The sequence below is a fragment of the Triturus cristatus genome, chromosome 11 (assembly GCF_964204655.1).
Source record: "Triturus cristatus chromosome 11, aTriCri1.1, whole genome shotgun sequence".
Classification (NCBI taxonomy): Eukaryota; Metazoa; Chordata; class Amphibia; order Caudata; family Salamandridae; genus Triturus; species Triturus cristatus.
In genome coordinates this window covers 159,119,691-159,142,094 of record NC_140594.1, presented here as the reverse complement: position 1 = coordinate 159,142,094, position 22,404 = coordinate 159,119,691, and the positions used below count along the sequence as shown (strand labels likewise).

The 22,404-nt window shown below is 44.6% G+C and overlaps 1 protein-coding gene and 1 pseudogene across 1 annotated transcript in view; one reads left to right on the top strand and one right to left on the bottom strand.

The window, feature by feature from the left end:
* Window positions 1-22,404, bottom strand: part of DIABLO (diablo IAP-binding mitochondrial protein) — a 205,428-nt gene that overhangs the window by 143,438 nt on the left and 39,586 nt on the right. The window lies entirely within an intron of this gene.
* On the top strand, window positions 11,615-12,283 carry LOC146783806 (homeobox protein Hox-B9 pseudogene; annotated as a pseudogene).

The following is a 22,404-nucleotide window of genomic DNA, read 5'->3' as shown; positions in this document are numbered from 1 at the left end:
TCTAACAGGTGACTTATAGGTTTTAAGTGTAGTGACCTATAGATATAGTAAACCTATATCTATCGTAAGCGGTGTAAGCACCATCTTACACAGGCTGCAATGGCAGGCCTGTAGTTCCATTTTGCATGGCCTCTCATGGGTGGCATAATACATGCTTCAGCCCATGGGAGACCTCTGGGGTACCGATGCCCTGGGTACATGTGTACCATATACTAGGGACTGATAAGGGTACTCCAGTATCCAATCTGGAGTGTACCTAAGTACATGTCATTACATTTTAGGGAGAAAGCAGATAGACTGGGGTCCTGATTAGCAGGGGCCTAGTCTGACTAGTCAAAAACCAGCAAAACACCAGGCAAAAAGTGGGGGTAACCATGCAGTCAGATCCTACCTTCCTTCAAATTTACACAATGAACAGATAAATAATTGCAATACCATCTTGCCAGAACATTACATCTTGTAAGCAAATAGAATAATGAAACATAAAATAGTGTGTATGTTCCCCCATCATTGATATAAACTGTAATATACGCATTTAACAATTGGAGGAAAATAAATGTAACATTAAAATACATATGGAGTGATACACATTTATCAGAACAACTTTGATTCTTCAAATTTTCAATAAATTGTGCCCATTTTATATTTGATTTATGTCCCTTATTGTTAATAAGGTTGCAAGAACGCTTGGATTGTTAACAAACCAATTGGCCTTGACAGCACCTATGAATAGTTGGAGCTACTGTGCCCAGGCACGCTAGTCATACCGAAAGAGGAGAATTTGTCAATCCCACAAATATGAAATTGTGCCAATAGTTTTTCTCTTTAATATCAAGGCCAAATAATGTGCATACAAGTGTGTAACTGTATGTCACTTCATAGGTTTCATTCATTTTACTTAATATACAAACTCAATATGCATATCAAGTAGTTTCCATTCTACCTCCCAAATGACAAGCATTTATTTAGCTTTCTCTATTGTCCCTCATTGTCCAAACATCTCAGGTTTTATTATAATCTAAGCAAGTTATAAAATAAAATGGTTATACACGCAGGTTATCTGGGGCGATGAAACTGAATCATGTAGCAAATTATCATGTTTATCTAATATGATGGGTGAGCCCAGGTTTCTTGTCCACATGCAGCTGTGGCTTGTAAGCAAAACTGCAACCAGCAACAAATTTCTATCAAGAAACAGCTAATAGTAAATCTTGATTAATTTAGTCCATGTGAAAATATTTATTGCTTACTGATCTTTAGAAGTAACAACTTAATTTACAATAGGCTTGAAGAAATGTGTAAGAACAGAATCAATTGTTCTTGGAAAGTACATACTTAGATTCTAATTTGGCAAAATACCTAAATTCATTCAAGACTATCAAATGTTCTTGAATTTCAGTTCAATAATGCATGCAGCGCTTAAAGGTGTGATGATTTAGGACAGTGGGAACTGCACCGTTGTTTTTGCATCTAAATTAGCAACAAGGCATTGGATGTCTTTAGTTTCACCTTATAACATTTTGAATGAAAAACCTCAAAAAGCATGGTCTTGCAAAAGGAATATTCACTACAAATTAAATGTAAATAAATGCGGATGGTACAATGTGTTTCACTTAACGTTCTTCATGATTACTATTTCTCTCCCAGTGCCAAGAGTTGACCAATGAAGAAATTTAAGTCAAGTGTACCTAACTCACCTCGTCACATAAATATGATGAAGCCATTCCAGTGAGGTTTGTGATTTTTCCGAGGCATATGAATTAATTTAATTAATATTTTTTTTAATTCTTTTTATTAATTTGAATGCAGTTATTCCAAGGAAGGAAGTTTCATGACACAATACATCAATCCAGACACTTAGGGCTAATAATTAAAAAAAATCCACCCATGACAAACACATGGCTTATATGGCAAATTATATCAACATTTAACCCTCCCAAACCACCTCTGTATTATATTTCAGATGTCGATGAATGTTTAATAAAAAGATTTATAAAAAATAAAAATAAAAAGGTTAGAATCTGTTCTCTCCTCCTGCCAACACTGGTGTGTCAATTTAATCCCTATTCGTTATACTTCCTAATCAAGCCAAAATACATCATCCCAGACTTATAAAGGCATTCTACCACTCAAGCAGACAATCAAATACATAGCGAAAAATATCCTTCCAGACTCATGGGGCTCCTAATATATTCCTTGTACACCCTAAAGTGCTATATGTACACAAAAAGAAGTACCAGTGCTTTCTTAAAGTGCCAATACTGAAAGCTCGTCTCAATCCTATTATGACCTGAAAAATAAAAAGAAATAGCAGATAAGAGTGACTGTGCACAACCATCTCGAAAAAGCCTAGACCTTTATAAATATCCCTAAAAACTGAAATAAACACAAGACATTAACCCTTCCAGGATCAATTCCTGTGTAGGGAACAATTAACTCTTGTGTGGTACCAAGCTTCCCGCTTGCTGACATTCCACATTTTTTACTCCCATTCTGCCAACCTGGGAGCAGAGGGGGATTTTCAGTAAGTGGTGATCAGAGAACAGGCCATTAACATTGCAATGAATATAAAGCACTCCAAATAATTTTGCCCTGTCATCTCCCCATCCCAGATTCCCAAAAGTGCCATCCTCAGGGTAGGATGAATGTCCCGTTCAATTGTCTTGCCTAATGCATGAAACGTACCACTCCAAAACATCTCAAAATGACTGCAGGACCATAACAGATTAAGCCAATCTGCTACCTGATCGCATTTTGGACAGTTCTATTAGAATATATCACCTAAGATCAGGCACCACCAACTGTTTCAACATAAGTAGAAGAATGGAGTTATCAAAATTAGAAGCAGGCATTGAGAAACGCCACAGTTGTAAGATAAAAGGTCTCAATCAAATGCGAGAGGGAGGAATGTGGACTAGTTCACTTCCCTTAGTAAATATGGTAAGTATCAATGAGAACTAACTTATTTGTGGAAGGTAGACGTCCATGTCTGGAAGAAAAAACGGTCCAATAGGTCCCTTATGATTAACAGATTTTAATGATTGGTCCATGGGTGATAACGACGGAATCCCGGTAGCAGGCCGTAGCAGGTATGAGGAGCGAGCCAGTGACCTTGACGAATGTGTGACTACAGGTCCGGCCCCATCACGGGATTCATGTTGCTCACAATGAAAGTCTCATCGTTTTGAGCAACCAGAGGATCAAATCCTCCTTCACTAAACGCACCTTAGCGAGTGCGGTATCACCCATGGTCTAGTAAACCACACCTAACCATCACTAATCCACTTCACACATAGGTCCTGACGAAAGCCAGCACACATAGCAGCCTTGCTGAAACATGTAGACCTGACCTCTTAAAATCAGGATATTGGAGACATTTCACCTCCTCCTATTTCCGCTATGTTGTTTTTAATACTGCCAAGGGCCCATCATTAAAACCCGTTAATCATAAGGGACCCATTGCACAGTTTTTAATTCTCACTCATTCACATCACTTCACTCTCACTACACAAAACCAGCTTCCCTGTAATCAGGCGTCATAGCACACCTGGGGTGCACTCGGCGCCTTGGGTGGGATCCGATGATGAAGCATGCCACCAACTAGGTTCATAAAAAAACAAAAAGGTTTTTCTTCCAGACATGGACGTCTAGCCGCCACAAATAAGGTAGTTCTCATTGATAGTTACCATAAGATAAAAGGTGCCATATAGTATTTTTGAAGATTTGGAAATTCAAAGCCTCCCTTCCTCTTGGGCAGGTGTAACACTTTCAGCAGAGTTGTATATCAATGGGGTAACCCGATAGACCACTGGACTCGGGTAACTAGTGGTACATAGATAAGTAGTCACAGTGGAGAAATTTTGCAAATCAACAGACAACACATATGTGGTTAATAAACACAAGTTGAGACAACACCAAAAACTGAATGCGATGAATCACTGTGATCGAATCAATTATGCTAAGGTTGTCAAGAGGATCTATAGTTCAAAAGACAGCCTGAATTATACATTCAAAATGTTTTGGTCAAAACAGGTGCATACAAGGTGATAGGTGGGGGTCAGTGCAGGTGAAGTGCAAGGGGAAGGTAGTGCAAATATGTACATCCACATTAAATTTCTGAAACCTATCCAGCCAGATTTCTGGCAAATAAACTCAATGTAACAACATAAACAACAGATGCAGCACCAACGTCAGATGCCTCGATGCTTCCCTGGAGCCACAGGTAACTTATGAACCTTTTGTGCCGCGCTACTAATCAGCCTACCATAGAAATTCTCTACATATGGTTTTCCCCAAATCTTTATGGAGCTCTACAGGCCCACACTCCTATTACCCAACACGAAGGACTCCTGCTGACGTTGGTGCTACCCCTTTTACCCTTTGGTCCTGAAGAAGACCCCACTCCCAAGACTTACAGTTTGCTGGTCCCCACAGGGGTCGAAACGTCGTATTTTCTTTTTTCATTCCATCTCAAACCTGGATGACAGTGATATTACAACTGCATCTGTTGTTTATGTTGTTACATTGAATGTATTTGCCAGAAATCTGGCTGGATAGGTTTCAGAAATGTAATGTGGATGTACATATTTGCACTACCTTCCCCTTTCACTACACCTGCACTGACCCCCACCTATCACCTTGTAGGCACCTGTTTTGACCCAAAAAGTTTGAATGTATAATTCAGGCTGTCTTTTGAACTATAGATCCTCTTGACAACCTTAGCATAATTGATTAAATCACAGTGATCACAGTGATTCATCGCATTCAGTTTTTGGTGTTGTCTCAACTTGTGTTTATTAACCACATACGTGTTGATTTGCAAAATTTCTCCACTGTAACACTTTCAGCAACATTTGTGGCCGTTTATCGTTCCAGACAAAGGAAGATATGGCTTGGTCATGTTTTTTTGTAAAAGAAAGCCTCTAAATTGCAAAGGAATGAATATAATAAAAAGAGGAACAATGGTAAAATTGATTTTTTTATCAGGGCAGCCCATTCAATGATTGATAAAAGGAGATTTTTCCATATTTCCAATAAATTTAAAACCTCTCTCAGCAAAGGTTTACAATTTTTTTTAAAAACTTCCTCCAGCTCTCCTGAATAAAGAAAACCCTTTGGACGTGCTCTATGGTTTTCCTTCAAAACGAATGGGAGGACATCCGATGAGGAATTAAACAGCAGACATTCGGTTTTGGTTTTATTAATTTTATAATCCCCTATATTCATGAAAGTTTTAATTGACTGCAAGGCCCCATTTATATTAACAAGCATTGGCAAAGTCAATAGGATTTGTCCATGCGACATCTATTGAGTTACTCAATGTATTTTTAAACATGTTGCACAGCCGCGCAGGCTGCAGATCAACATGGTTTAATGAAAATAAGTTCTTTGACACAGTTAACACGGGCCACGTTTAAAAAAAAAACACTTTAAGCTATGCTGCACAGCAGCCCGCGCTGCTGTGCAACACGCCTAAAACATTGACACACTCAATAAATGTCATACAGGCAAAACCTATTGGCTTTGCCAAAGCTTGTTCTGTAGAGCAACAATACCGATTTTGGCCACTTCATAGCCCTTGCCAATAGCATGCGCAGTGCATTCCAGACTTCAAGAGCTAAATGGACACAAGGTTTCCCAGGCACCTGCCATGTTTAAATTGGCTCACCCCACAGGTCTAACATTCTTGATTAAGCAGGAAACTCGGGTCTTTCTCCAACGTATACATGGTCTCTCCACAGCAGGTTTGTATGAGACGGCAGGCATCTTTGCGACAACCTCGCGAGAAAAGCTAAGTGTTTCAATAAAGTAAACGCCAGCAGAGCGGCCAAACCTCGGGCATACGTGCAAGACTGGGCCAAAGGGTATCTTTGAACGCCCCTTCCAAAGACAGTGGCATAGTAAACGTGGTGTGGTCCCTAATGCAAGCAAAGAAAATGTGTCCCCTGACCCAACACCAACAATGGATAGTAAATTTGGCTCCACTGATCCCCCTCAAGCTCCCCCCCTTACCTACGCCCCACTCAAAAAGCAAAACCTGCACTGGTTCGAGGATCCTTTATGTAAGTTGTTTGTATGTGATGGTGGTCCGCGTCCTCGACACTGCCAGAAACCCTGGTGGGCTATCTGAAGATCGACCCAGAGAAAAGCATGCGGAGTTACCCAGGCACCCCTCAGACCTGCTGAGCACACACAATTCTTACTAGTGTACCAAGCGCTCCCAAGAACAATATAAAACACCCTAAGTGCAAATAAAATTGCCCGACTCCTCTTCAGCCACAACAGCTTTCACTCGTTTTTACAATCATACCCAGCCAGTTTGGGAAAATATCAAGACAGCGCCTTCCTCAGAGCTCTGGCACGCACAAGAGCACACGATGCACATGCGCAGCAGTCAACCAAATCTTGAAAGACCCTTAATGAGCAATGCTCGACCCACTCAGCGTCTAAATCTGTCACCAACGCCACCGATCTATTATGTTGTATATTCCTTACCCTCTGATACACTTATATAAAGTTGTATTGTTTTATCCCCTCTGCTCATACCATGTCTACCCTTATGAATTCTCGTAATAGTTCTATGGAGACTTTTCACATGACCTGTAAAGTGCTCTGATACCTTCATGCCTCGCTAGCGCTATAAAAAAACCTCTCAAATAAACAAGCATTTGAAATGCAATTGGTCTCGCATTGACATTAGTTTGAGTTATTGACACTGTAAAATGTAAATGACAAAGGTTTTTTTCTTCTTATTTTTTGTAAAACATAAATAAAAGGCATTGTTATTTACAATGGCAATACAAACTTCAAACAGATACCCTTGCTGTTTTTTAAGTTGCAAAGAGGAAACTGCTGGAGTCCTTGTTCTTGGCCGATGGAGCAAACGCTGTGAGGGGCAAGTTGTTGCTTATTTATCCTACACAACGCCAATAGTTCTGGCTTGTAGGTGTAATGTTATTTGTTGTAGTATATATCTGGATGTAATAACAGAAGCAGCAAAATACCAGTCTGGGGTCACACTATGCTAAGCACAGATTTTTAGTTTACATGTTTTTAAGCCATCTTGTTTTGTATTAGACAAGAACCCTCCAACTGGAGTCTTAATCTAAAATTGTTTCCAGACATGCCTCCCTCTAAATAAAACTCCTGAGACAATTCAGGCCTTACATTACCAAAGATGAGCTTACAAATGTAAAACCATTCCCTGGTACACTCATGTATTAAATTTAAAGTGACCCCACGACGTGCCAAAACCAAAACGAAGCTGGCTGTCTCATGAACCCTACAAGAAGAAAGAAGTCCACAGTAACTGTCCCCCAGTTAAATGAAAACACACACACACACAGGCACACCTACGTACACCAGAACCTTCTCTGAAAATGCCTCTGATATGGAACACTCTACAAACAATTATGGCTGGCTCCACACCGGCCGCTTTATGAGCGTTTATTGAAGCACCACCTTATGATTACCCATCTATGTCAGTATATCCCCTGATTTTCTCGTTCAAGTAATTGTCTGTCCTGAAATGTGACTCCTTTTTCCTCATCTTTATCTACACCGTAGCTTCTGTGTCATCAAGAACAGTTTCTCTTCAGTCTTGGACTTTCACCTGACAACCAAAGGCATCCTCTCTCCCTCCCTTACTCCCTCCCTCTCTCCCTCGATCCCTCCCTCCCTCTCTCCCTCCGTCTCTTCCTATCTCCCTCCCTACCTCTCTCCCTCACTTCTCGCTTCTAGCATTCAACTGCCTCGGATCATGTGTTAAATATTTATAAGGTGAAAGCACGCACAAGTTGCAGTAATGCATGCCTTCTCCATTGATTGAGATCTTATAAGAGGCTTCCCCATGCCCTCTTCTCGTTTGATTGAACTGCAGGTACTGTATGTATGCATTTCTTACCTAACTTCCAAACACCCGTGACAAAACACTTATAAGGTCCCAGAGGCGAGACCTATTGGCTATGCCAATGCTTGTTGACTTTCGTTTCCACAGACTGTAAATCGCAGCCTATATAAATCAAAGAAACCTAATGTAAGTTGCATTAAAGTATTTAACAGTCGTGAACTTATGCGTTCACTGGGACAGAGGCGGAGCCGAGTTATTCGATATTTTAATGAGCTTGTGAATCGAGAGCAGCTACCGAGTTGCGGAGGGTAATTGAGGGTTTGGAAACGGCTGCAGACCCTCGTCCTTTCCATCCTTTCTAAGCGCCACCCCCAACTATAAATATGTGAATAGATACATGTATTATTTATTCACACATATGTGCAAACCTGTGTGTGTACATGTATTTATATATACGCGCACTTGTTTGTATACTCACACATACTTGTTTAAGTCTGTTGTTGGGGAGGAGCCAAGATGGCGACCGGGACGGCAGCGTAGGCTCCCGGCTCCGTGAACCTCCGCATCCCGCACAGATATCCTGCATGAGATCCTTAGCCTGCGCTATATGCCCGTGTTGGTGACTGAGAGCAGCAACCGATCGTGTGATCCTGAAGTTTCTGGCGGCGGTACCGCCGGAGAAATGTCCATTTGAAGTTTGCGGCCTGTGCAACCCTGGAACCGGGACCTCGGGTGGACAACATGGCCGGGCGGCAGTTCAACAACAGCGGCCTTTGGTGACTGGGTGGAGTCGGACTACCGGAGCGGTGCGAATATTGGCCTACATTTCGCCGTGGTCGTTCCTACCACTAAGCGTAGCGGAACGAGTGCATGCCAAGATTCTCTGGTAATCGCCTCAGCCTTCGCCGGTGAGCTGCCCGGACGCCGCCCGTAACTCGCCCCGATTCTTGCGGGCTGCTCCCGGATTTTCGCGGGCGCGGGTCCGTGGTGGGGGTGACTGTTGCCCGTGACCACACACCGGATATATATTTTTGCCTGCCCCCGGAGCCCTGTTTCCAGTGACATGGAATTTGAGGTGCTTGTGCCTGAGTCCCGGTCCCAATCTGGGGTGGACCTACCCGGCGGCCATCTTGATAGGACGAAGTCTACCATCCTGTACACTGGGTCTCAGCAAGATTGGGAGTGTGCGACTATGAGGAGTGTGGCGGAGCGAGCGCTGGGAGCTGTGCTGGGGTACAGTGACCTTCTCGAAGCTCTCGGTGCCCTTCATTCCACCTTGGTTCACGGCGCCTGGGTATTGGGGAGAAAGCTTGATGGTGTGGCATCAGCGTCGGAACAGTTGCGGCCTGCCTGTCCCCAGGTACACAGGGACTTGCTACACTTCACACAGGAGGACAGTGTCGTGGCCGCCCCTGTGAATAGGGAAAAGCTGGAAACTCCGGACAGTGTACCAACGTGTGATCGGCTGGCTGTGGGTCTGGTCTGTTCCGGAGGTTTTGGATCTGAGTGGGGGGTGGCGGCTTTGTCCCACGCGCAGCATCCGGCGACCCAGGCAATACTCAAGCAACGGTCGCCTGCTCTGGCTGATTCCGCCTTCCTGGACCTTGTGTGCAGTGCAGATCCTGGGGCAGCACTGGGAAAGACGACCCTCCATAATGCTGACTGTGTCGGTATTCAGAGACATCCACCCTACATGTGTGTGTCGCTTCCTGGTCTTTTATGGACGCTCCTCTTCCTTGTAACATTGGACATGGCACTGGGTCGATGGGTATGCATGGGTAGATTCGCAAAGAGTGGCCAAGGATAAGGCTGATCCTTCAGAGGTGGGCATCTAATAGGCGGGCGGGCTCAGGGGTTGTGTGCTCTCACGGCATAACTGTTAGTGTAATAGGTGCATAATGCTCCCCATTTTTCTTTGACATGGTCGATTTTGCGTTGTTTACTGTTTGCTTTGGGGGAAAACATATTGTGCGGGAGGGAGAAGCCGGGGGCATGTTTTGAAGGCCCTCCTCCAGTTTATTAATACTCTCTCTACCCCCCCGTCTGGTGGGGTTTCTTTTCTTACTCCTTATTCTCTGTTTCTTCTATATTTCGGGTCTGGTTCCGGGGCGACAGGCACACTGCTGGGGGGGGGGGGCCGTACTCATCTGCAGAGGTGCAGGGTGGGGGGTTGGGGGAGGGGACTCTTTAGTCTTTAACCCTTTTTTTCCATGGCCTCCTTTTTCTTCTCTTATTCTTCTTTGTCTTTCTTCTCTGGGACCAGCATGGTAGGACTCCTTCGCTGTTAATCACTGCTTTTTCATGTGTGCCTCAATTTCCGTGGTGTTTTCTGGGTCTTAGGGCAGGGGACTGCAGGCGCAAATGGCCGTGATATTCCTCCACATCCTGAACTTCCTGTTTCAGCGCCATTGACTTGATAGATTGCTGTTTATTGTTGACGTTTATTACTCTGCCTGCCATTTTTCGCTGCTGGGAAATTGTTCGGCACCTGATCCTTCCATCCCTTATTATAAAATGAAAACCTTTTGTATCCTGGTCTCTTACTTGGGCTGTTCAGTGGCCGAGAGTATACTAACATGGAGACTCTGCTCCCCGAGGTGCCGCCTGTGATAAAATTTGCTTTCTGTTACTCTGACTGCTTAGCGGCCGGCCCCGGGGGTTGTAGGCCCATACTTGTAATTGGTTGAAATGTCAATAAAGGTTTTTACAAAAAAAAAAAAAAAAAAAAAGTCTGTTGTTTGCGTTATTTTATTAACCCATCGTCCTGGCCCTTTACTTAAACGGAGCAAAACCAAGGAGGATGATGGACGGAGTGTTGAGCAATGCAAGCACTCACCCCCAGTCAACTGATCTGGGTTTAATCCATCATCATTCTTTATAGCTCACTCCGCCACCCCAGTTCAGACATGGCAGTATGCAAATCAGTCTGACCCTGTGCCTCATGGGCACAGTCCAGCCGAACTGCAAAGCCAGGTCTTCCCTGGACCGGAAACAAGCATCCTGGGACCGGTTTCTGGCTAATCAGCCATCATCAGCCAGGCTAGCATGAATCCAGTGGCAAAGTGAGCAAGGGACCCACGTCTGGGCATACCCTGCCAACAAAGCAAAACCAAAGGGGATGATGGATGGACGGAGTGTTGAGCAATGCAAGCAATCACCCCCAGTCAACTGATCTGGGTTTAATCCATCATCATTCTTTAGCTCACTCCGCCACCCCAGTTACTTAAACGGAGCAGAGTGCTGAGATAGAAAAGTGTCCACGTCACACTGTAGTGACATATTACTAAAAGTTTTTGTGTAGCTACATTCCAATTATTTTAGTAGTGGTGTTATGAATGGACAAGTATTTCTGAAGGTTGGGGCTGTGGGTGCAGTACCGAGATGCCCCCTCCCACCTCCCCACAAAGGTGGGTGGAGCGGAAAGCCCTCCGTTTTCCTTCCCTGCGCCCCCAGGGCATCATTAGAGCGCAGAAGCCTGGACCCTGGGGTCCGAGAGAGCGCTGACTCCTGCGTGTGCGAGCGCCGACTCCGCGTGCGCGCAGCCGACCCCTGGCTTGGCGGAGTCTGTGCCGCCGAGGCTGGAATGCAGGAGGGGGTGGGGGTGACTGACTAGCGCAGTACCATCTGCGCCAGTGATTTACGCCTTCACCGACGATTTATCAAGCACTGGGAAAAAGTTTGACCAATCATTGTGCAAGGAACTCACAAGCGCACAGCCCGACTTTACTTATGTTGGCTTGCAGAGTGGCGGGAGCCCCTGGTGCATGTGACAGTGCTGTTCCTATCCCCCGCTGCCCTGTATGATGTCTGACAATGTTAATTTCTGGCACTCTTAGCACCTACTATGTGGACTCGATTATAAGCCAAGAGGCCGAGGAGTCGGCTGCCGCCAAGTTCTCCTCCGGCCAGTATGGGCTGGCAGGGCTCCTGGGCAGGTGGAGCACCTCGACTTCCCCTCCTGCAGCTTCCAGCCCAAGGCTCCGGTGTTCAGCGCCTCGTGGAGCCCACACTCCAGGGGCGGCCTGCCTGCCTCCGTCTAACACCCCTACCTGCAGCCCCTGGCCGGAGCAGCCCGTGGCCAGCCAGGTGTCGACGACCAAGGCGGAGCCGCTGCTGGGCCACCCTGGAGACCTGCAGAAGCTGTGAGGTCCCCCCAGATACACTTTGGACAGTCCCGGGGCCGAGCGAGGCGCCCCCCCCCCCCGGCCTGGTTACCCAGACAATAAAGGCTGCGACGACGGAAGTGAGGACAAAGCCGGCGCAGATCAAAGTAAGTTGTATCCGAGAGGAAGTGGAGGGGAGTATACAGCCTGCGGGTCAATAAATGCCAGTAGAGGGGCCCTGCAGAGGGTGCCCTGGCAGCTGGAGGTGCTTGGGGCTGCTGCAGCTAGAGCAGTTTTACAGGAATGGATTCCAAAGCTAGACAATAAATGAAATACAACATTTAATAGCAGCATTTGTTGACAGAAATGTCCCACCCATGCCTGTTGTAAAAGACCAAAAGCCATTGTCCACGGAGGGGCAAGCTGGTGCAGAGTCCTCGCTTCTCACGGTGTCTCGCTGCGCTAAGGGAGCACTAATAAAACAAGCTCTCCAAACAGTGCTTCTTTGTTACAGCCCTGTCTCCTTTTGGGATCACCCAGCCAGACTGGATCCTTTGCTTCACGGCTTGTTTATATAACACATCTCCTTTAGATAAGAAATTGCTTCACGACAGCCGTGAAGCAAACGATCCAGTCCAGATGGGCCTTCCCAAAAGGAGAAAGGGCGGTAACAAAGAAGCCTCATTTTCAATCGAAGGCCACTGTTTACCATAAACGATGACGCCATCCAATGAAATGAGGGGCGGAGCATCAAGCCCCCTTCTGAAATCTCCTCTCTCACAATATGTCTCGCAGAGCGTGCAGCGCATGCACGCTGCAATGCTAGGCGAGACCTAATAAATAAATACTGAAAAAGGAACACTGCACAGGGCAGACGAAATTCAGACAGCTGAACCCACTCAGTAAATATAACAGATAATCCTGTTCTGGAGGATGGTAACAATACAAGGGCGTCTAGCTTTGGAACTGAGGGCACCAAGACAGATAGAGAGAACCGGGTCTGCCTATGGTCACACGGTGAGGTCAAGCCTTGGCAGAAAACAGATGTGAATAGTGCGACCCTTTCTCTTTGTGAAGAGACAGGACAGGCAATGTTTTCAGACCTAAAATGATGGACCTCCAGCCGCCCCGCCTAAACAACATTCTCGGTTTGAGTTTCTTAAAGCCCACCCAAGGGAGGTTGGCGGTAGAGAAGATTTAAGGCCTCTCTGTCAAAAACATACAAAGAAGAGGCAGACTAGGGGATCTTAACGTCAGTGTCAATTCCCACATTTTAAGACTTGTATTTGGAGTGGAATTAGGTCTTCTAGATCCCACATTTTCTACTTTTAAATATTAAGCAGTCTAAATACTACTGACAAAAATATAAGATTACCAGTTTCATTTAGCATCAAACGATGCGGATACCTGGCTAATAAATACGGGGAGTCGTTGGCCGCTCCAGGAGCATTGCCTTTGTCCAGGTTGGTCTAAAAAAATAAAGACGAGTTATAATGGCCAGTCCCCATCTAACCACGCTGTGTAATCTTGGACAAATCACTGTGTCCACGAGCCTCAGTTCAATTAGCTGCTAACACCGAGAACACGTTGAAGAAGCGCATCACTCAGTTTTAACGTTAAAACACACACACACACAGACAGTTCCAAATGGCCAGGGACTTACGAATGCAGGACGGTGGGTTTATTTCAACTTACTATTGTATATTCAACTGAAAATCGACCAAATTTTAAGTCGAAACATATTTCAGCCAGTTTACCGGTCAACTATGTTTCTGACTGAGAATGCCACTATTTTTTTTTTTTTGTCCTCATATGCCACCAAGGTTTTATATGAGCAATCTATAGGCTAACAAGCGATATGCTGCCTCAGTACATACCAACTGGAAGGGACAGACATGGAGCGAGGACCTCGTCCCACAGCGATAGGGCTTGATATACCTGCGATCACCATACCATAACCTTAAGGGGGGTTCAGGAGTTCAGCCAGAATACTGAAAGAAGTATCAGAGCACGGCTTTTTCCCAGGAATGGGATAGATGGCTTAATCATTGGACCTGGGGGAAAAAAAAAAAAAAACAGTCTTTCAATGATCCCATTTCAGGAGGCGCCAAAAAGATATTTTATCTGGATTCCCTACTCTAGCCAAGTCCAGCTTGGAGACCTGCAGGGCAGAAGCAAACAATTCATTGATAGAAGGGGTGAAGAGTCTTTCCACTTCCTGCATATCTCCCTTCTAGCAAGTAGTATAGCATAAAAGACTAACTTCTTCGCCAATGTAGAAACCCCCTCTAAGATTCCGAAAATCACCAACTGGGGATCTAATATTATATTGAAGTCTACTGAAGACGACAGGGTCTTGCAAATGGCTTCCCAGAACTGAGAGAAGAGAGGGCACTCATAAAACATGTGGATGTCCGAGGCTGCCAAGAACCCACATCTAGCACACACCACCATATTCCCCTGAATAAATTTAGAAAGTCGGAGGGGAGAGTAGTAGGCTCTGTGGATAGTAAAGAGGTGGTTCCTGCGCAACCCCGCCGGTTTCACAACATCCCACAACATTCTACACGATGTACTCCATAGCTCTTGCAAGTTAGTGTTGCTTATATCTGGCCCCCAAAGCTCATCTGGTAGCAAGAATACTCCATCCATCTCCTCCAACATCAGGTTATACCAAGACGAAATCTCCTTCTTAGCAGGGGGTTTATCAATTAACAAAGTTATAAGGGTACTATAACCACCTAATGGGAACTTGCTTCTTCGAGAGGGCTGTGCAGTGTAAGAGCGAGACCAGCTAGACATCTGCAGATATTTTAACCTAGCTAGGCCTGGGCCAATCTTCCTACTCAAACACTCCCAGGAAAGCAATTCCCCCTCAACAAATAGGTCACCCCAAACCTCCACCCCTGCCTCTCTAATAGGTACTGCAAGTGAATCTCCCAACCAGGGCGGATTATCGGGCAGATCCCATAAGGGAGTCCTGCAGCCATAGTACCCTATTTTAATAGATTTTAATATCTGGGCCCAAGTCCTTGCCATTCCCAGTAGAATCTTTAGTTTAATTTTTTTAAAGAACATGGGATCTCCAAATTTTAATAGGAATCCGGACTGGCTAACCCCCTCCAATAAGCAAAGTGGTGTATAGAGTTCCCCCCCCATACTCTAATGGTTTCTTTAACAGCATCCTGGCATGAGATAACTGGAACGCCCAGGCATACACCTGGATGTCCGGGGCAGCCAACCCCCCCCTTTTCCCTACACCTCCTTAACGTTTTCCACAAAATTCTTGGAAGATGTTTATTCCAGATAAAGGTGTTAATCTCGGCCTGAAATGTTTTAATCGAAATTGGATCAAAATACAGGGGAATAGTGTTGAATAGAAAAGAAATCTTTGGCAAAACAGACATCTTGACTAAGTTAGCCCTTCCCAATAGTGACAATGGAAGATGAAACCAAGACTGAAGTAACTTACGGCAGTCCTTAACTACCTTGGAGAAATTAGTATTGACAATCTGGTCTATGTCCTCTTCAATATCAAGGCCCAGATATCTCATCTTCCTTCCTGGCCGAATACCAGCAATACAGAAATTCTGGTCCATACCCCAGGTCATCATCTCGGTTTTTGTGGCATTGATCTCATACCCAGACACTTCCCCAAATTCCGAGGCTAGCTTGAATATTTCCGGGAGGGCCATATGGGCATCAGATGTAAAGATGAGGATATCATCAGCGTACAGGGGCACTTTTCTCTCCCAACCCCTGTACGCGAACGACTTGATATTAACATTATCATTCAGACTTTGGGCGAATGGTTCAGCGTATAGATCGAAAAGAAGCGGGGAGAGGGGGCAGCCCTGCCGTGTACCCCTCGAGATGTTAAAAAGGTCAGATAAATTACCATTGACCAGTACACAGGCACTTGGGTTCTGATATAAAAGACCAATTGCCCGGCGAAAACCTGCTCCCACATTGAACTTTGCCAGGGCCTCCGACAGATACAACCAATTGACTCTGTCGAAGGCCTTGGTGGCATCCAAAGTAAGGACCGACAGGGGGAGAGACTCCAAAACTGCCAAGTCAATAGCCCCTATTAAGTCAAAGGTTAATTCATATAGCTGCCGCCCCTTAACGAACCCCTTCTGATCAGGATGTAGAATGTTGGGGGCAACAAGAGCTAATCTGTTGGCCAGAATTGAAGCAAATATTTTGTAATCTACATTTAGTATGGAGATTGGCCTATATGAACCACATTCAGTGGATGGTTTCCCCGGTTTTAAAATTACTGTTATAGACGCACTGTCCCATGACGTCGGAGGACGACCACCATCCAGTAGAATATTATTAAATAGTACTACCAGGAAGGAGACAAGTTCCCACTCCAGAGCTTTATATACTTCAGCCGGTAGGCCATCTGTACCAGACGCCTTCCCCTTTTTGGCATTATGTATGGCCTTAATAACTTCCTCCTCCGAGATTTCACTATCTAACATCTCGCCTTGCTCATCAGAAAGTGCTGGAAGGGTAATCTTACTGAGCCAATCTTTAATGGTAACTAGGCTGATATTCTTGTCCTCACAATAGATAGTTTGAAAGAATTCTCTGAAGGCAGATCTAATATCGTCATCTCGGGAGAGTGGGAAGCCATTGACATTAATCACCTCGATATTATTACGGACTTGGTCCGTTTTGGTTTTCCATGCCAATAGCTTCCCCGCTCCTTCTCCATACTGAAAGTGTGCGAGTTTGCTGGCCTCCCACCTTTCTTGTATCCGCTGATTTAGGATCGAAGCTAGATGGCCCTTTAAAGAAAGTAATCTTTCAGACAGAGAAGAGCGGACTGCTTCTGTATTAAAATCAGCAACTAGATCTAACTGAGTCTTAGCAATATTTGCTTCCACTGATGTCACGGCCTCCCTATATTCCCTCCTCCTATAAGCCGTTTTATTTGTAATATGGCCTCTCAAAAATGCTTTAAGGGAGTCCCACACCACTCCGATGCCTGCCGATCCTACATTTATCTTTAAGAAATGGCTCACCTCAGACTTAAGGAAAAGAACATCGTCTGGGTGGGAAAGTAAGGAACGATCGAAGGACCAGCTCCTGGCCGGCACCCTTAGCAGCAATATAAGCTCCATAACTACTGCAGAGTGGTCAGATAGGTGTAGTGGGAGGTATTTAATATCTTTAACAAAATCCAATAAGGTATGGTTAATTAATACAAAATCTATTCTGGACTGATGGCGATATTTATAGTTTCTATAAGAGACACCCTGCTGTTCACCTGCCCTTAACCTCCAAATGTCTACATAACCATACTGCTTCATTGCGTTTAGCAAAAAGGACCTTGATTTTGATGGAATTCGAGACAGACTATTATGAGATTTATCCAAAGTGGGGTCTAAGACAATATTAAAGTCACCTGCAAAAATTACAGGCTCTGGGAAAGACAAAAGGTGAGAAAAAATTGAAGAAGCGCATCACTCAGTTTTAACGTTAAAACACACACACAGACAGTTCCAAATGGCCAGGGACTTACGAATGCAGGACGGTGGGTTTATTTCAACTTACTACTGTATATTCAACTGAAAATCGACCGAATTTTAAGTCGAAACATATTTCAGCCGGTTTACCGGTCAACTATGTTTCTGACTGAGAATGCCACTATTAGATCGAAAATAACTGGATGGCAAGGCTTTAACCAAACATATCTAAGCACCAACAGACATCAAACTTTTCCATGCATTTCACTGTAGAAAAGTAAAGATTTGATCTCCTCTGCTTATTGGAGCAGCAACAAGGGAGGGCTAAGCAACATGAGGTAGGTGCATGGAAGGAGGGAAGGTGGGGTAAGACACGAGGGACTGTAGAGTGCCATGCACTCGGCAGAAAGTAAAATAAAAAATAGAAAATCCCTTAATCTCTCAGAGACTGAAAGTGTATGGGTCCATCTGTAATGCAACTGGTGCTCATGTAAAGTGCTCCAATACCTCTGGGTAGTATTCTCGCTAACTTAACCCCTTGGCTGCGGCAGGAATTCCGCCGCAGCGCTGGGGGTGGTTTGGGGGCAGTGCGGTGGCGCTGTGCTCATGACGGAGCCACTCCGTCATGAGTCACGGTTGAGCTGTGCTCATGACGGAGTGGTTCAGTCATGACTCCACCCACTGCGCTAATCGCCCGCACAGGCGTGGAATTAGCGCCGCGTGGGCGGAGCGGCCGCCAACGGCCGCAGCATGACGGAACCACTCCGTCATGAGCACACGGCGCCCGTGGCTCATGAAGACATGGTTCCGACATGAGCACGGAACGGGTTAGATAGCAAAAAAAAGAACGAACATCGGGGGGTAAGCAAACACGAGTGACTAGTGGGAAGTAACAGCGGGAGGTGATAGGGAGCACAAACAATGGGGAGTGCGAAGGGTAAAGAAGCGTGAGGGAGCCAGATGACACGGAGAGTGCAAGCCAAAACAATAAAACCAGTGATTCTAAGCAGGAAGACGACAGAACACATGCACTCATGTATGGAATGCGGGAAACAAAACAAAAAAAAAACGTAACTAGTCAGCGCGCAGCCAGTGGAAGGACACTGGTGGCCAGCCACTGGCCAGAAACAGTACTTGGTCCAAGCTCCAGGGAACGGCAGAGGAATGAGAGGAAGTGAAACCTGATGACGCGAGAAGCTGCTGCTGACTAGCGAGAAGCAAGAAAATGAGAGTTACTGTGAAGCTTATGAATAGTAAGTAATAGGCGGGCTGTGAACCCTTTTAAAGATTTTTTATTTATTTTTATTTCAAGAGATTTCGCATGCACTGTGCAGGTGAAACCTAAAAAATGGCCCCAACTAAAAATAGGGTGAAGTCTGCTGCATATACCTTCATTTTAGCGCCCAAGTACATGGGATATGTGATATCTACATACTGGTGGATAAACTAAGCTAGGGGCTAAACAAAATGGCAAATAATAAGAGGGAAGAGGGCAAACTTGATGGATGCTGCAATTCAAAATAATTTGACATGCCGGATAGTTATTATTAACTGTGCTGTTGTCCTTTGTTATAAGGCCTTGATGGATCTTCTAAACTGGGATGGGAATTGAAACGTTTCCAACATTTGGGTATAGACTGTATAATCTGAATTTAACAGAGTTATAGGTTTATAAAAGATTTTGGATCCTCGCCCTCTTTCCTTGTCTTTTAAATATTCACCAGAACCCCTCTCTGAAATAAGCCTAGTACCTGACCACCGACAAGCAGATGATTAAAAATAATCTTCATGGGGTCCATTAAAATAGATACAAAACCTTTATAAAGCTCAGAGCCAAAACCATCCTACCCAAGGGCTTAACCATTGGGAAAGTGTCTTATGATTTCTTTCAACTCTCTTTTTGAATTAGGGCTCAATAAAAATCGAGGCTGCCTCTTCCGTCAAAGCAGGTCATTTTAGTCTCTGAGGAAATCATCAATTAGCTGTTCGCGCCCTATATTTCCAGCCTGATCATCAGAGTACAGATTGGCATAGCACTCCAAAAACAATTGTTTAATTTCCTCTGCCGTTTCCATGCACTCTCCAGTCTGGCGGTTTCTTATTCTGGTGATTAAATCATGGTTAGCCCTCTAAGAGGTGTGGAGCAGTGGCCAGGGTGGTTGACTCCGAAGCGCGGGGGCTCACGGTTAAAAACAGTCCCAGTGCCTTGTTCGTCTCTCTCCCCCTTATTCAATGAGTCTCCAGAAATAAGATTACGTTGGGCTTGAATAGCATCTTAAATTGCATGCACCAATCAAAAATAGCTCCCTTTCCCTTCTTCACTCAATTTTATTTTTCAACATTTTTTTATTGAGATTTAGGCTAATCAACTTCACGTATGACAGTTTGTAACTTTACAATTGGTACAAATTACTTTGATACAACATTGTATATCACAATCAATCTACACCAGGGTTCTCCAACGAGTAGCTTGAGAGCTACTGGTAGCTCGCCAGTACCATCAAAGTAGCTCTCAGAGGTGAGGTCAATCCCAGTATCTCATTCAGAGAGTCGATGCAGAGACTCTAAGCATATTAAAAAAGGCAGCACTTCTCATCTGAAGATCTTTAGCCAACCAGCCTACGGCAGGAACTCATTAACAATCAAACACGCACTGTATCGGCCTATTGAGTCTGCCACATGGTCACCTTTATCCAGTCTCGGACTAAGTCACAAGGTGATTAGCCGTGTGGTAGTCCCCTGCTTTATCAATTTCACCATGTGTGTGAACAGTGGGCCATAAATGAAGAGTTGCAGTGGTAGCCTGAGCAGTAATCAGTGCTGACCCACTAAATTGTGGAACTGCAGGAGTCAGTGAAAATGTTTCAGTTGGGTGCATGAGCAGCCAAGGGCTGAGGAAAGTTATGATCCTGAGCAGAGAAAATGAAGAGCCTCATCTGTATTCATCTATGTGTGCGTCCATTATAAACACTGTTGGTTCCTGTAAGCTACACGTGGTGTCAAGGACTACCAAATGGGTATGCTAGCCCCCACCATATGGGTTTTGTCTGTGGCACAATTGTGTCAGTTCATGGCATAATAGTGCCAATGACATAATTATGGCCATCCTTTACTATTTGGGGTATTCATGGTCTAGTTATGGTATACTGGCAGCCATCAGTGACATATTAAGAGCATGATTGCACTATATTTAGTTGTCCCTGATATAATTGTGGCTGCCCCTTGCATAAGAATGACCATGACTAATAATATGGTGGCCATCCTGGTCCTTATGGTGTCCAGAATTGGCACAATTTATACTGGTGGGCATTATTGGCATTATACAGTCGCTCTCTGTGCTACGGTGCCACGGATTATGACTGTAATACCTGAGCATTTGAAGCAGTCTGTCCATGTGAGGCATGTGTACAAGTGAGTGCCCAATTAAAATGACTAGCTGATATTTCCTAAATATGACAACGTGTATTTTAAAGGCATTTTTTTCAAACAAGGGTTTTCTTCAGGAAAATTTTGTTTGCCCAAAATGGAAAGTGGTGATAGAAAAATCTGTGTTTTTTCAGAAATTGATATGCTGATGAAGACAAAAGGTTGCAATTCCAAAATACATTTAAAGTTGATACTTGAAAGATAAATCAAGCTGAATTGAGGAGACTTGGTTATGTCCTTTGTGCCACAAGGCATGTGAAGATTTGAATATGACTTTATCAGTCAGGTGGTGGCATTTAGCAGTTAATATTGATACATTTTTCCCTAGCATTTCTTCTGGTACTATCACCTGGAATACTTGGGTGGCACTATGATGATCCTGCTTAGGGTGGTCATAGTGTAATGTTTACATGTGCTGTCAATATTTTACAGTGATTAAATTTGCTAAAAGCTCAACAGGACTTTCCTTGAACTGAAGTAGCTCTCAAAACAGAAAAGGTTGGAGACCCCTGATCTACACAGTATTTTCACGGTATAATTCCCCTTTTTGTTGTCTATCATTGTGTACATGGATTCTATCACAAGTGTAATCCCAGCTAGATCTGTTCAGCTAGGTTTGGTGTACCAAAGTGAGTCGCGGTGTAATAACTTGTTGGCGGTCTTATGGGAGCTGCTAAATGGTTGTGTCCTAAAGACATAAATCAACGATATATTATGAATTTAAACATAAACCATGAACTATGCAGCGTGGTGCGTTGCAATATCTGTCTGTCTGTGGCGAGGAATAAAAGAGATACGTGGGGGGGGTAGGTCTGAAGGCAGTCTAGGAGACAGGTAGGCCCACTGCCCTTTAGTCCTGAATAGTAGTCTATTACGTGATATAGGGACCAAGTACTCACAAGTGTGCTAAGATTGAGGGCGGGGGAGGTTTGCAGTGTAGCATCTGGGGTGAAGGGGCTAAGGTCGTGCGGGGTCTAGTCTTCCCTCCCCTCAGTTTAGAAAATCAGGTTCACTGTCTGAACCCAAACTCATTTCTGTTGCCTCTGATTGGCGTTGGTATCTCTCAGGGTGTTCCCAGGAGTCCAGTCCTCTTTCCAGAGGTCTGCCACGGGGTGTCTCCGAATACCTCGTGCATCTTCTCTGGCTAGGGCTCTCCCATCTGCTTCCAACCAGTGTGTCACATCGCTTTTCCAGTCCTCTATTGTGGGGTCCCTTGTCAATTTCCAAGTGAGCGCTATTCTTCTATTGGCCATAACTAACGCTAAGTCACTAATTTGGTACCCACTTTTCATTTGGGTGGTCGAGAGAAGAGACCCAATATGCATGTTTCTATTGTGTGGACAAGTGTACATCCCACAGCTGCCCCCATTGACTCAAAGACATTAACTCAGAATTTATGTACTAAAGCACAATCCCATGTCGTATGGATGAAACCTGCGTCCACATAACCGCATCTTTGGCAGTTCCTCATGTCCCCATCATATACCACCCTTATCCTGTGCGGCGTCATGTACGTCAAATGTGTGTAATTGAATTGTATGCATTT